Genomic DNA, 15,615 nt, shown 5'->3' with positions numbered 1-15,615 from the left:
TACATTTGCTAGAATGGACCAAGCATTCTCCTTTTGAGCATGCTTCCTCCGCTCAGCGATAGTCGATCAAGGATCTTAAGGAGTGATCGGCCTGGCTTCCTTAAAGGGAATCAGAGACTTTAAACCCTTAATAGTTGAGAGTATTTCCTCTGTTAAGTACTATTCGAGGATGCTTCCTCCGCTCAGCGATAGTCGATCGGGGACCTTAAGGAGTGACTGACCTGGCTTCCTTAAGGAAAACCAAAGACTTTAAACCCTTAATAGTTGAGTGTGCTTCCTCCGCTCAGTACTATTTGAGCATGCTTCCTCCGCTCAGCGATAGTCGATCAAGAACCTTAAGGAGTGACCGACCTGGCTTCCTTGAGGGGAATCGGAGACTTTAAACCCTTAATAGTTTAGTGTGTTTCCTCCGCTTAGTACTATTCGAGCATGCTTCCTCCGCTCAACGATATTCGATCGGAGACCTTAAAAAGTGACCGACCTGGCTTCCTTAAGGGGAATCAGAGACTTTAAACCCTTAATAGTTGAGCGTTCTTCCTCCGCTCAGTACTATTCGAGCGTGCTTCCTCCGCTCAACGATAGTCGATCGGGGACCTTAAGAAGTGATCGGCCTGGCTTCCTTAAGGGGAACCGGAGACTTTAAACCCTTAATAGTTGAGTGTGCTTCCTCCCCTCAGTACTATTCGAGTGTACCTCCTCCGCTCAATGATAGTCGATCAGGGACCTTAAGGAGTGACCGGCCTGACTTCTGGAAGGGGAATCGGAGACTTTAAACCCTTAAAAGTTGAGCGTGTTTCCTCCGCTCAATACTATTCAAGCGTGCTTCCTCCGCTCAGCGATAGTCGATCGGGGACCTTAAGGAGTGACTGACCTGGCTTCCTTAAGGGGAACCAGAGACTTTAAACTCTTAATAGTTGAGCGTGCTTCCTGATAAGCGTGCAACTGTCACTTGCGCTAATCAAATTAATAAATGTATATTCACTGAACCCCTTAATTTTGCAATAACGTTGTAGTAACGAGCCCAGGATCGATCTCTCGAGGAACAAACGATAGGATGTAATCTTAGGATCGTATTTTATTTCTATTTTTGGGGTTTTTAATATGTAAATGGGGGTTTAAGCTTGAATCTAAATCTAACAAAAGTAAAGCACAGCGAATAAGAAATTAATCTAAAGCAATAGTGAAACCTAACTAGATGCTAATGATCAAATCATAACGCATTGTCACACTACGTCATAATTAAACCATCAACACACTTAAACTAAATATGAAATTACGAGACACAATTAAATCTAATCTTAAGAATAGAATTAAATAGCAAGGCATCAGAAAAACCTAATCTAAAGCACCAATTAAAACCCTAATTTAAACCTATCCACTTAACAATTAACCAAGCACAAATTAAACACAAACTAATCTTCAACAAGGAAAGAAATACTCGATTACTTGCTAAAACAACTTAACAAACATCAAGAAATCTATTCTAAGCTACAAAACAGTAACAAAATGAACTAAAAAGGTAAACCAATCCATTCTCACAATCAATCTACCAAGCTACACACTCTTGCTGTCACACAAGAGTGCCAAAGTCGAGACCACCCAACTTTGGACCTCAGTGGAGCATCTCAGTGGCGTATCAGTTCAAAGAATGTTCAAGAACACCGACGGACTACCCCCGGCGAGCTAAGAACATCCCAAAACCCCAAGAATGGCCGAAATATGAAAATCTGGTCTCTGGATCTGATGGGAAGCTGTGAAACACGGATGAACGTCGAGTGGAGCTCAAGAATATCGGAAGACCACCTCCAAATGTTGCTGATGAGAATCGGAGCTCAGATTTGGAACACCTTCAAATCTGAGGTGAACAGAGAAGATGCCGTGAGCCAAATTCTACCGGAGAGAACACCCTCCAATGATTCCAGAAGATCGGGATGATGCCGCCGAGAAGCTCTCCACCGAGATTGAAGCTCGGGAGATTGAAAGGAGAAGGAAAGGTGGTCAGAATCCAGAAAAATCACCGCGGGATGAAGCTGCTGTGCGCTGTGGAGTCGACGAAGAAGCTGGGTACTGTAGCTTCTCATTTAAATCAGATCTGGATCTGGAATGGACGGTTGAGATGATTCCGGGCTAAATCAACGGTGAAAAGTCATCCAAAATCTGATCCGAAGGTACTGATGTTGATCTAGGGTCTGGATCTACCCTCCCGTAGGTCGGATCGATCAGATCATCACTGGATGGCCCAGATCCGCCTAGTCTTCAATAAACGGTCCAGATTAGTCGGGCTGGATCAATAGCTAGATGAACTCAGATCTTCATCAAAACTTCTGAATCTTCATCAATGGCTCAGATCTGCTCCTCATTAAGTTGGATCGGCCAGATCTTCAACGGATGGTCCGGATCTGTCCTATTCTTAATGAACGGCCCATAATGCTCAATGGCTAGATCTTCTCGTTTGAACTCCGATTGGAGCCCAATTTTGGTCCAAATAGATCCAAATCCAAGATCCTTTGATGCCTACAAAATAAGAATCAAATATTAGCATCAAATAATATAAAAATAAAGTAATTTGTAATTAAGTCCAAAAATACACACAATGCACAAAATGTGATGTAACCATGATTTTAACCTATGAAATCAAATCAAACCATGCATATATGAATCAAAATAATGCAGTAAAATCATGGTTATCAAATCCCCCACACTTAGTCTTAAACGTCCCGTGCAAGTAAAGAAAACTAAAAATCGTCTCCATAGAAAATTCCCTAGCAATATTTAAAAGATAGTAAAAAGAATTTAACTAAGATCATCTAAAGATCACAAGCAATCATGAATATAATCCAAACAATAATCAGTAGGTATGGTAGTTTTAATACAATTGAAAAATTAAGCAAGTTGCAATCTCACAAGGAATTTGCCTATTCTATCTCTCACACTGAAGCATGCATATAAGTGGAGCTCACTCAATGCAACTCACAACATTTTACTACCATAAGTTTGCTTATTTTCTAATTCTCCACCACTATAAAACATAGCATACATGAATCAAAAGGATATTATCATGAAGAATTGAAATGGAAGCAAAAGGAGCAATTGAAATGAATGTGTAGCAAAAGAAAAGACATTAATGAAGAAAATGAGAAGGTAAGAGTATTGGAGGAATATACTTGATGAGTTGACCAATTTGATGTGAAAAGAGTTGTATACCATTTGTCATTACCAATTCAAAATACCAAACTAACATCCCCTTCAATTTGATGTCAATCCAAGATTCTTGATACTCTATCTTCACACTTGATACTCTCTTTTCTTGCCATTGGTTTTTTTTTCTTTTCACTGTTTTCCACTTCAATTTCAGCAATTTGAAATAAAAACAAACTCACATTAGCTAATGGAAAATAGCTCCCTCCCCCACACTTAAAGCATTGGCCATCTCGGACAATGACACATATACTTTCCAATTCTTAACACACGTCAAAAACCACTGTTTTCTCTTTTTCTGCTGCAGAAATTTTTTTACTTTCTCTGCATATTCAAATACAACATGAATAAATAACATTACAAATTGGGCATTTAACGTGGATTAGTAACTGTCCAGGAAGTTAAATAGGGTTGGTCGTGCATATTATGAAATCTGAAATTTAATTCTGCAAACAGATTTTCAGAAATTCATTGTCATTATCACAGCTTCAAATCTGATCAGTGATTCCATTATCCCAGAAGAATTCAGTTACAACTCCAAGCTGTCAACAAACGTCAAACATAAGTTGCACAATACAATCAGATTTAAAAGAATTCAATCCCAAATTCCAGTGATCATGATGTCCCGGAAATTTCAGCTCTCTGCATTCTTCTATCTTATTCCTGATCTTAAGAACACACTCTAATCATTTAAGATCTTTTCAACTTCATTAACAGCAAGGTAATTCCAGCTTGAGTATGAAAATTTCAGGAAATTAAACTCAACTTCACAGCTCTTCACAGGATTCTGAATTTTCAGACTGGTATATTGCACAGAATTTCATATTCAAATTCCTGAATTCGTAAAGGACTTAAAAGGCTGAATTACCATTTATTCCGCATCATATAGGACTAAACTCAAATTTCTTCCTTGTTTAGATGTTGCTTCTAATTTTTTTTAAACACTTTGGCACACAATTCAGCAAGCTCTTAATCTGCTCTTGTAGCTATCCTTTTAAAGTAACACAAATAGCATAGATGAAAGTTTGTTCCATGTGAGCTTGAAAATTCTACAGATTGTGCTAAATTCCAGCATGACCAACAATTGAAATGATAACACTTTCAACTAAGAAGTCTCTAACATGCTTCAATTTGTTTTTCAGATTGGCACAATTTTGCACAGATTGCTAATTCCAAATTGGCACAAAACTGCCATTTCCCTGCAAATCTGCACTTCCTGAATTTCTGCACAATATGTATTTCTATCATTCCAGCACCCTTAATTTCTGCATTTCAGTTTTTGAAATCAGATTCCATTTACTTAAGACAACTTCCAGCAGCAAGTTGCTTGAAACTCTATATTCAGCAGGAATTTAAAGAGTTTTAGCTCCCAGAATTCTTCATTCCTGCATTTACATCTAACAATAGCCCTCAAATTGCTGTCAATGGTCCTATTCTTGTATCTTCTCCTGTTTTGGTAACCAGTGAAACTGGAATCTATAAACCAGAATTCAGACATTCAGGTTTGCAGAAAAATTCTGCATTCTTTCTCCATTTCTGTTAACTCAGTTTCTCTTTTCCAGAAATTTTGATCAATTGGAAAGAAAGGTATTGCAAAGCCTTCCTTAACATCATTATCAGCAAGGTAATTTCAGCTCGGCTAGTGCAGAAGCAGTTAGTATCATTGATATATATATGAACTGGATCTCAAAATTTCAGCTCTGAAATTTTTAGAATTCACAATAGATTAAATCATCAAATCAGCACTATCAAGTTTCCTCTTAGTTAGGTGTAAATCTCACATAGTTTAGAGGTCAGTGCCTAATTAAAGTTGCCAATTCGGTTTTCCCAACTTCATTTCCAGAATTTTGAATTCAATTATCACTGAGTAAACAAGAGATTTATTTAAGTTTCTCATGGATCAGAAAAGTACAGCCAAAACCATAAAAAGTTACAACATAATTCAGTATTTGTACAGTTAAGCTTGGCATTGATCACTTTGCAAGACTGCATTTACAACAGATTCCTGCATCCTCAATAAACATAACAGGTTCAAAATCAGTGAACACATGCAGATTTCAACTACAATCCCATCTCTGTAGAATTTAGCACATCAACATCTTCTTCCCACAATTGTTTCCTAGAGCTTTAAATATATCAACATAGTATCAAGTCTCAAAATCCAAAATAATTGTAGCTTGCTCTTGACATGATAATACTCAAGAAATGGATACATTTAGCATACAATCTTAAGAGCACTTCATTCATAACAACATATTTCAGCATTTACTTTTCTAGAACAGTAGCACCACAACCATAAAATCTTTAAGCATTTAACTCCATTACATCTTCCCAAAACTTCATCTTTAGCTTGAATTTGAATCTCGTCCATTAACAAATGAATCCAAGCATTCAAAAGCTCTATACATCTCCCCCACACTTAATTTTTTTGTCATCTTGCAAAATCTAACTCATCAAGAATTCAACCAATACTCTCAATGAAATAATGACAAGCAAAGATAATAAAGAATTCAAATTCTAGATGAAAATGCTTCAAGAAAATTGTGGAGAAAGAATTTAGAATTTATGATGGAATAAAAATGACAAATATCCTTTCTTTTCATGGATACATATGCTATTATGACTTTGAAAAGAAACTAAGCAAGTTCTAGAGTTTCAATTGTTATAAGTGCATGTCACACACAAAAAATAATAAGGTATAGGCTTAAGGTGGTCCTCTCTAGGTATTTTATTGCAATCAAGCTCAATCAATCAAATTGGAATTCACTACCATTTTAACCAATATCATGTAAGAAAGGCATCCAATCATGTTAAATGACCTAAAATTGATGGTCAAATTTAAGAGACTTTTACCATCTTACAACTATTACTTAGAAAATTCCCATGGTGAATTTTATTCAAATGAAATGCTATATACTAACTAAATGCAAAGTATGAAAGTAAAATGCAAATTGCAAAGTATGGAACTAAAGAATGTATAAAGAATTTATTAAAGAAAAACTAAACACAACATGAATTTAAAATGCAAGAGCAAGCAAGATTGGAACCAACTCCCCTTTAATTCCCGGTAGTTGAAGAAGGTTTAGAAGTAGTAGCCACCCCGGAAGTGGAGTAATCATGGTTCCACTTAAATTCTTATTATTAATCCTTTTTCCCTTCACCATTCTTTCTGGAGGTCTTAATCGGTCCAGTTTTAGCACCCTCTCCGGGAGCTTGTGTTCTCCTACAACATCAATAAAAGAAAATACCTCCCACACGCATGTGGGGTAAAAAGAAAATAGGAGAATATTAGTGTGGGTAAAATATATATCAAGAATTGCATCACAACTAATAAAATCAACAATTGGTACCTCAATAAAATTCTCTGAAAAATTACACAAAATACTCACCTTGTCATCTTAAGAGGTACCTGGAGTGGTGTTTGTTACCTCTTTCTCCTCAAATAAATGCTCAGACTCCAGTTCTGGCGAATGTTCAACTTCATTTAGTGATTCTTGGGTGCTTGGCTCCATAGCACAAGTCCCTACACTTACAACCTCCATTCTTGGTGATTCTTGAGGTAATACTTCCAGTAAGCACTCCCCTACACTTATATCATCTTCTGCAACAATACCTGCATCTTCAACAACATCTAAAGCAACACTATCAGTAGAATCAGAAATCTGAACAACTACATCATCATCACAAATTAAACTAGAAAATTCTTGGGAAGAAATAGATGCAGTGTTAGGCCTGACAAGAGCTCCACAATCCATCTCTTCACTGGCTCTTTGTTTTTATAACTGGTTGATGGATGATGCAATTTGATCTAACTGACTCTAAATATTCTGTATCCTTGCAAATTGTTGCTCTTGATGCTCTCTCATTTGATGCATAACTTCATTGCATTTCCAAACTGACTCTGCAAATTTTTCTTGTACATCCTCATACTGATATTCAGGCGCATATATCCCAGTCTGAGGCTGATAATAATAACTCTGACTCCAATCTCCAAAATGTTGATAATATGGATCCATGGTCACATAAATTTCCTGTTCTTACACTGAAACACTAGCAAATAAAGTCAGAAGATTTAGGAACAAATAAAATCAAACACATGGATATATAATCATGCAGGCAATCAAAACAACAAAATTTCTAGGTTTTCCAAAATAAAAATAATCCTAAAATTACTAAACATTGCATATTATAATGTCCCCGGCAACGGCGCCAAAATTTGATAAGCGTGCAACTGTCACTTACGCTAATCAAATTAATAAATGTATATTCACTGAACCCCTTAATTTTGCAATAACGTTGTAGTAACGAGCCCAGGATCGATCTCTCGAGGAACAAATGATAGGATGTAATCTTAGGATCGTATTTTATTTCTATTTTGGGGTTTTTAATATGTAAATAGGGGTTTAAGCTTGAATCTAAATCTAACAAAAGTAAAGCACAGCGAATAAGAAATTAATCTAAAGCAATAGTAAAACCTAACTAGATGCTAATGATCAAATCATAACGCATTGTCACACTACGTCATAATTAAACCATCAACACACTTAAACTAAATATGAAATTACAAGACACAATTAAATCTAATCTTAAGAATAGAATTAAATAGCAAGACATCAGAAAAACCTAATCTAAAGCACCAATTAAAACCCTAATTTAAACCTATCCACTTAACAATTAACCAAGCACAAATTAAACACAAACTAATCTTCAACAAGGAAAGAAATGCTAGATTACTTGCTAAAACAACTTAACAAACATCAAGAAATCTATTCTAAGCTACAAAACAGTAACAAAATGAACTAAAAAGGTAAACCAATCCATTCTCACAATCAATCTACCAAGCTACACACTCTTGCCGTCACACAAGAGTGCCAAAGTCGAGACCACCCAACTTTGGACCTCAGTGGAGCATCTCAATGGCGTATCAGTTCAAAGAATGTTCAAGAACACCGACGGACCACCCCCGGCGAGCTAAGAACATCCCAAAACCCCAAGAATGGCCGAAATATGAAAATCTGGTCTCTAGATCTGATGGGAAGCTGTGGAACGCGGATGAACGTCGAGTGGAGCTCAGGAACATCGGAAGACCACCTCCAAATGTTACTGATGAGAATCGGAGCTCAGATTTGGAGGAACACCTCCAAATCTGACGTGAACAGAGAAGATGTCACGAGCCAAATTCCACCGGAGAGAACACCCTCCAATGGTTCCAGAAGATCGGGATGATGCCGCCGAGAAGCTCTCCACCGAGATTGAAGCTCAGGAGATTGAAAGGAGAAGGAAAGGTGGTCAGAATCTAGAAAAATCGCCACGGGACGAAGCTGCTGTGCGCTGTGGAGTCGACGAAGAAGCTGGGTACTGTAGCTTCTCATTTAAATCAGATCTGGATCTGGAATGGACGGTTGAGATGATTCCGGGCTAAATCAACGGTGAAAAGTCATCCAAAATCTTATCCGAAGGTACTGATGTTGATATAGGGTCTGGATCTACCCTCCCGTAGGTCGGATCGATCAGATCATCACTGGATGGCCTAGATCCTCCTAGTCTTCAATAAACGGTCCAGATTAAGTCGGGCTGGATCAATAGCTAGATGAACTCAGATCTGCATCAAAACTTCTGGATCTTCATCAACGGCTCAGATCAGCTCCCCATTAAGTTGGATCGGTCAGATCTTCAACAGATGGTCCGGATCTGTCCTATTCTTGATGAACGGCCCATAATGCTCAATGGCTAGATCTTCTCGTTTGAACTCCGATTGGAGCCCAATTTCGGTCCAAATAGATCCAAATCCAAGATCCTTTGATGCCTACAAAATAAGAATCAAATATTAGCATCAAATAATATAAAAATAAAGTAATTTGCAATTAAGTCCAAAAATACACACAATGTACAAAATGTGATGTAACCATGATTTTAACCTATGAAATCAAATCAAACCATGCATATATGAATCAAAATAATGCAGTAAAATCATGGTTATCACTTCCTCCGCTCAGTACTGTTCGAGCGTGCTTCCTCCGCTCAGCGATAGTCGATCGGGGTCCTTAAGGAGTGACCGACCTAGCTTCTTTAAGGGGAACAGAGATTTTAAACCCCTAACAGTTGGCAATGCTCTCTCCGCTCGACAATAGTCAACTAGGATATCTTGAGAAGAGACTGGTTTGGCTCTCGTCAAAATAGTTGGAGACTATAGACTCCGAGCAGAACCAAATTCGCAAGGAAGCATATTCCTTATTAAAGCTCAGATTCGCTCGGGAATAGCAGCCTGATCGAATTATCTTGATGCCTTGGTTTTCAGATATTAATTCAAATTCGCTTGGGAGTACATTCCCAACCAAAATATCTCAACCTTCTGGCCTTCAGATATTAATTTAGGTTCGCTCGGGAGTACATTCCCGACCGAAATATATCAACCTTCTGGCCTTTAGATATTAATTCAGGTTCGCTCGGGAGTACATTCCCGACCAAAATATATCAACCTTCTAGCCTTCAGATATTATTTCAAGTTCACTTGGGAGTACATTCCCAACCGAAATATATCAACCTTCTGGCATTTAGATATTAATTCAGGTTCGCTCGGGAGTACATTCCCGACTGAAATATATCAACCTTCTGGCCTTCGGATATTAATTCAGGTTCACTCGGGAGTATATTCCTGACCAAAATATATCAACCTTCTGGCCTTTAGATATTAATTGAGGCTCGCTCAAGAGTACATTCTCGACCGAAATATATCAACCTTCTGGCCTTCAGATATTATTTCAAAATTGCTCAGGAGTACATTCCCGATCGAAATATATCAACCCTCCGGCCTTCAGATATTAATTCAGGTTCGCTCGGGAAGTACATTCCCAACCAAAATATATCAACCTTCTGGCCTTCAGATATTAATGCATATTCGCTCGAGAGTACATTCCCGACCAAAATACACCAGCACTTTGATCTTCGGGCATCGATTCAAATCCACTCAGATATACACTTTGATCTTCGGCCTTCAGATATATTGTTGGTGCGGGAAGCATCCGACGATCGAACTCGTGTTTTGATAACGGCAAAGAATTCAAAGTTAAGATGTTTTGTAGTCTAACAAGTCTACTTGAGGATTTCAGGAAAGTCCTAGCTGCGGTTAGGCAAAGGGAAAACCCTAGGGAGCGGTAACCCTAGGTCATAGGGGGTGGTAACCCTATGCGGAAAGTCTTGGCAGGTCGATGGCTTCAGGCAAAAGTCCTAGGGGGTGGTAACCCTAGGTGAAAAGTCCTGGTGTCGCGAACCAGGTGAAAGACTGGACTAGCCGGGGAAGCGGATGTCCAGCAGAAAGTCCGGAAGCATCGAGTGCTGAGCAAAAGTCCAGTCGATCTGGAGGATCGACTAGCAACAGGTAAATCTCCTGAGTGGAGTAGGTGAGGACGCGTTCCCCGTAGAGGGAACAGTAGGCGTCGGGTCGACCTAGGGTTTCCAGTCGGAAACCCGAAGTCAGACTCGGACAGTCCGGAGACTGTCTATACTTCATTTATCATGTTTATTGTGCTAACTTTGTGTTGCAGGATATTGTTTGGGACTAACGTATCTTGCAGGTGCAAAGGAGCAACCTAAAGCCTCGGATGAACAGTGTCTGAGGCGCCTCCATGGAGCTTGGAGGCACCTCGGGTGCAAAAGCTGAGCTGGCTGTGAAAGTTCATCGAAGGCACCTTGAAGGGAGTATAAGGCGCCTTCAGCAGGGTATAAGGCGCCTCCAAGGGATGAAGTTCGACCAGTTCAGATCTGATCCACGCGGAAGACTAGGCAGCATGGAGGCGCCTTGAACAGCCTTCAAGGCGCCTTGAACGCCCTTTATAAGGGGGTTTCGACCAACACTTCAAGTAATCAAGTTTGAGACTTTCCTTCTTCAACGTGCTGCTAACAAAATCATTCCGAAGTGCTGCTACAACATTCCGACAACCCGGAGCTCCGCTTTCTTCTTCTTTAAGTTGTCGGTATAACTTTTATTATAATACTTTCTTTGTAAGAAGCTTGTAATTCTTATCAAGATTATAGTTGTTGCCCACCGGAAGCGATCAAGGATCGCGGGCCTTCGAGTAGAAGTCGCCTTAGGCTCCGAACGAAGTAATTCCCTGTGTCTCTGTGATTGATTGTTTTATTCCCCTGCTTATTACTCCGATAATTCGTTAGATTTCCGATAATCGTACAAAATAGCCACGAGCGCTATTCACCCCCCCCCCCTCTAGCGCGTCTCGATCCAACAACCGCGACACTCTAATTTTTGTATGGGGAGAGTAAATTTGCTTGGACCGGGAAAATCAGTCAGAAGCCTCATAAAATTCACTCGGGATATGAAACTCGACCAAAGTGTAGGAGTGGATAGAATTCTTTATATCAACATGACTTACTCCAAAGGTGTACAACCCATGAGAGACAAAACAGGAACAGATTTGAGAAGGGAGGAGTGTCAGGAGATATTGAACAATAAAATAGAAACAACTCCAAGGATTAATAACCTTAATGGAAGACGTGTGAACAAATAAGTGTCACCTATCGAATATGCACTTGCCATACATACATACAAATAATTGCTCTGAATCTTCATTTCTGATACTATAATTACCACATAGTTGCTTTAGAAATTTGCAAGTATACTTACCATAGTCTGAAATATGTATATACACCAATTCACAAGTCAGCAATATCTTTTATAGTGCAAGGCTAACCGAATGAGTGAAAATAAATGCCCATAGTTTATCCCCCAACAAGTTCATCCACACAAGATTTACTTAGAACTACTGATGAGATGCTTGGGCAACTCTTTATTGAGCCACCGACGATCTACAAATTGAGGAGGAGGTTTTTGAGGTAAAAACCCCCCTTCTCGTAACTATTTAAGAACCCCATCAGCAAAATGAGTTAGAGTCCCTATGATGCGGCTGACAAACTCACTCTTTAAATCAGAAGAAGTTTAGTATTGTCGGCGTTGGATCTCCCAGTGCTCCTCTTCACTCACCTTGTAGGCTTGTAGTTCTAAGACAAGACGCTTTGATTCCTCCTCGAAATTGGCCTTTCCCGTCTTTGGACGTTCTAGCTCTCCGGTAGGGAAATCTATTTCTGAATCTTGAGCTTTTAGCTTCTCTTGTAGTTGTAATAGCTCAAAGTTTTGAGAAGCTAGCTCTTGAGCTGAGTCTGGAGACCTGGTATATGAAGCCCGAAAATGCTCTAAAATAGAAGATCTGAGGGTATCATCTAAAATAGCCTTGTCTTCCATGGCTGAGTCAACACTCAAGCGAGAAGATAGACTCTGTATTTGAAACTCTAAAGTCTTCTTCTCTTCTTCTCTAACCCCTAGCATCTGGCGATGATTCTGTAAGTCCCTCTCTAAAAGGGTTATCTGATGAGCTTGAGAACTTATCTTCTCCTGAAGTTGGGTGACTTCATTGCTCAGAGTGGGGGAAGCTACCTTTAGGGTCCTTACCTGATTTTTCAGATCCCTGTTTTCCCTCTCTAACTCTGCGGCTAAATTACCCATGTACAAGCTCAAGGCGCAAAACTGAATAGAGCAATAATATGGTTATAAGTTATAGACACAAAATAAAGAACACATTTAGAATACTTACAACAATGGCCTGATGATTATAGTTATCAACCTGATCGAAAATATTTTTTCCCTGCATGGAACTCTGACTCTGTAGCCAAGAGGTGGCCAGGGAATCTTTCAACTGAAGGAACCCATAAGAAGAAGGAGCATGATTTTGTCCCAGTAAAGAAGGCAAGCCTTGGGCTTGCCTGAAAAGAACTTGAGGAGGAGTAGGGACAGAGGGCCTGGCGGAGGAAGAAGATAATGAACTTGGACGAGGAAAGGAGAGACCAACACTAGAATTAATGGGAGGTTGATAACTATGATTTTGGCTATATTATCTTGATTCATAATGCATGTTTTTAATGATATTTTCATAGTTTAAAGTCATATTTACTCTATATTTCATAATTTCATTCTATCTTGGACTTAATTGCAAATTAACCTATTATCATGGTATTTGATGTTAATATTTGTTTATTATTTTGCAGGCATCAAAAAGGTCATGGATCCGATCAGATCAGGCCACATTTTGGCTCAAATCAAGGGCTAATTAAGTCGATCAAGTCTTGGAGTATTTTGAACCATCCATTGAAGATCAGAGAGATCTGAGCCATCCGTATAGGATCTGGTCCATCCAAGCTACGAGGAAGCACATCACAGCTGTAGATGAAGATCCAAGGGTTTTGATCCAGATCTGAGTTCATCCAGCCGTTGATCAAGCCCAGAAATAATCTGGACCGTCCGATCAGATGTGAGGATGATTTAAATGTTGAGAAGCTACAGTGCACAGATGGGCTCGGTCACGATTTTCTTCTACAGTGTCTTCGTCTTCTTCACGCGATCCGCAACTCCCGTTCTCCACTTCAGATCCAGATGTTAGCGTTCTTCACCGGCAGAGATTCCTGAGCTCTGGCATTCATCGTCCGAGGGTACAGAGAGCGGCAGAGGCGTTCCCAGTCCACGAGTTGATTTTGATTCACATTCGAATCATAGGCGAGAGGCGTTCCCAGATATGTGATCTCCATCAGCATCGAAGCTCAAGGGTGTTCCCAGAAGCTTCCGATCGTATTCCCGATTGTCACTCCATCAGCATCTCTAGCCAATCTGATCAATCGGGTGAGTGAAGCATCTTCCAGATTCAACCTCTGTTTTCTTTGTGCAATATGGATTTCGCTCGGGTGTGAGCTAGAAGGGTGTTCTTTGAGGCTATGATCATCCGGATGGATTAGTTGGAAGCTCAAGATTCAAAGTCATTTGCCGAAGGGTGTTTTCAACGGTAATTCTGTAGAGACAGCAGGGAGAAGAAGGTTTGAGGCAAGGATATGTTGTATGTGGAACGTTTAGGGTTTTTGTTTTCTTTATCTTGTCTTTGAATTGTGTTCTTCATCTGGCTCAGATCTGAAGATCTGATTTCTTTACCTTACAATTTCTGCATTTGTTTTAGAATTCTGCAATTCCTGTTCTGTTTTCTTACTTGCTATCCGATTCTTTTAATTTCTGCAATTCCAATTCAGTTTAGGTTTGTAATGGTTTAGCAATCTGTTCTTGAACTTTAACTAGTCTAGCATACACTAGTTGGAGTCAATGTGCATGTCGAACTTGAATAAGATCTGAAATTTGATAAACTACATTTATAAGTTTAATTTGTATTTGTTCATTGTAAGATTGAGCCCAGTTTCAATTCGTGAATTTAGGAAATACTTGTTTGATTCATTGGATGTTGAGGTGGCTGTTAATGAGCTTGGTTGGTGAATGAATCACTTAAACTCTTCATTGTTTACCCTAGTAGTATGCGATTGATTGTTAGTAAGAAGTGAAGACTTGTGCTTGAGTGTAATTTGATTATGATGGTGAATGGATTGTTAATTTTGGATTGTAAATGTATTGAGTTCTTGATTCAAATTGCTTCTGAGAAGGTGAGTGTAGAATGCTTGGAATACTTTGTTACTGTGACTTTAAATAGAAGGTATATTAATTGATTCATTTGATTAGATGAAACTTTAGAATCCGAATTTAATTGTTGGCAACTTGATGAAGGGAAGTTTAATCATGTTCATATGAGAATAAATTTTCATTGATTCTGTTCTTGAATGCATTAGATGAGACAAATTGAATTATAAGTCAAATAATGTATTTAATTGACCTTGATGATGATTTTGTCCCAGTAAAGAAGGCAAGCCTTGGGCTTGCCTGAAAATAACTTGAGGAGGAGTAGGGACAGAGGGCCTGGCGGAGGAAGAAGATAATGAACTTGGATGAGGAAAGGAGAGACCAACACTAGAAGTAATGGGAGGTCTTGGTACAGCAGTAGGGATAGTAGGAGGTAAAACAGAAGGCACAGAACCAATAGTTGGGCCAGTGATAACATCTTGGGGGGCATAACTAGAAGATCTTTTACAAGAGGTCCTTCTAGCTCTCACTATAGGAAGAGAAGAAGAGGAAATCTGGGAAGGCGAAGAAGACATTGATACGGCCGGAGTTGGCCCAGAAGCAAGAACAACTGGAGGAACTGTAGGAGTCAGTAAAATAGGTCGCATCATGTTAAGGGCAAAATTGTGATGAAGATGACTATAAGGCATCGGCTCCTTACCTCTCCCATGAGAAATCTCGGAGGGAACAATGGGGAGTTGTTCAACCTCGGCGATGATGATCGGAGTCAAACTGTTCTTTAGGATATGAGTCCTTTTGCATCGAGCGATGAAAGGATTATCTTCCTCAGAGGATTCAGAGGATTCTAGGGTTACCTCTGGGGCTACTTCGATAGAAGGAAGCAAACCGAGAGATGAAGTGGTGGGATTGAGGTGACGATTCTTCAATAAGTCAGCTCCCAATTTAGCTAAAGATGATTTATC

The sequence above is a fragment of the Zingiber officinale genome, chromosome 11A (assembly GCF_018446385.1).
Source record: "Zingiber officinale cultivar Zhangliang chromosome 11A, Zo_v1.1, whole genome shotgun sequence".
Lineage (NCBI taxonomy): Eukaryota > Viridiplantae > Streptophyta > Magnoliopsida > Zingiberales > Zingiberaceae > Zingiber > Zingiber officinale.
This window is presented reverse-complemented; position numbering follows the sequence as displayed.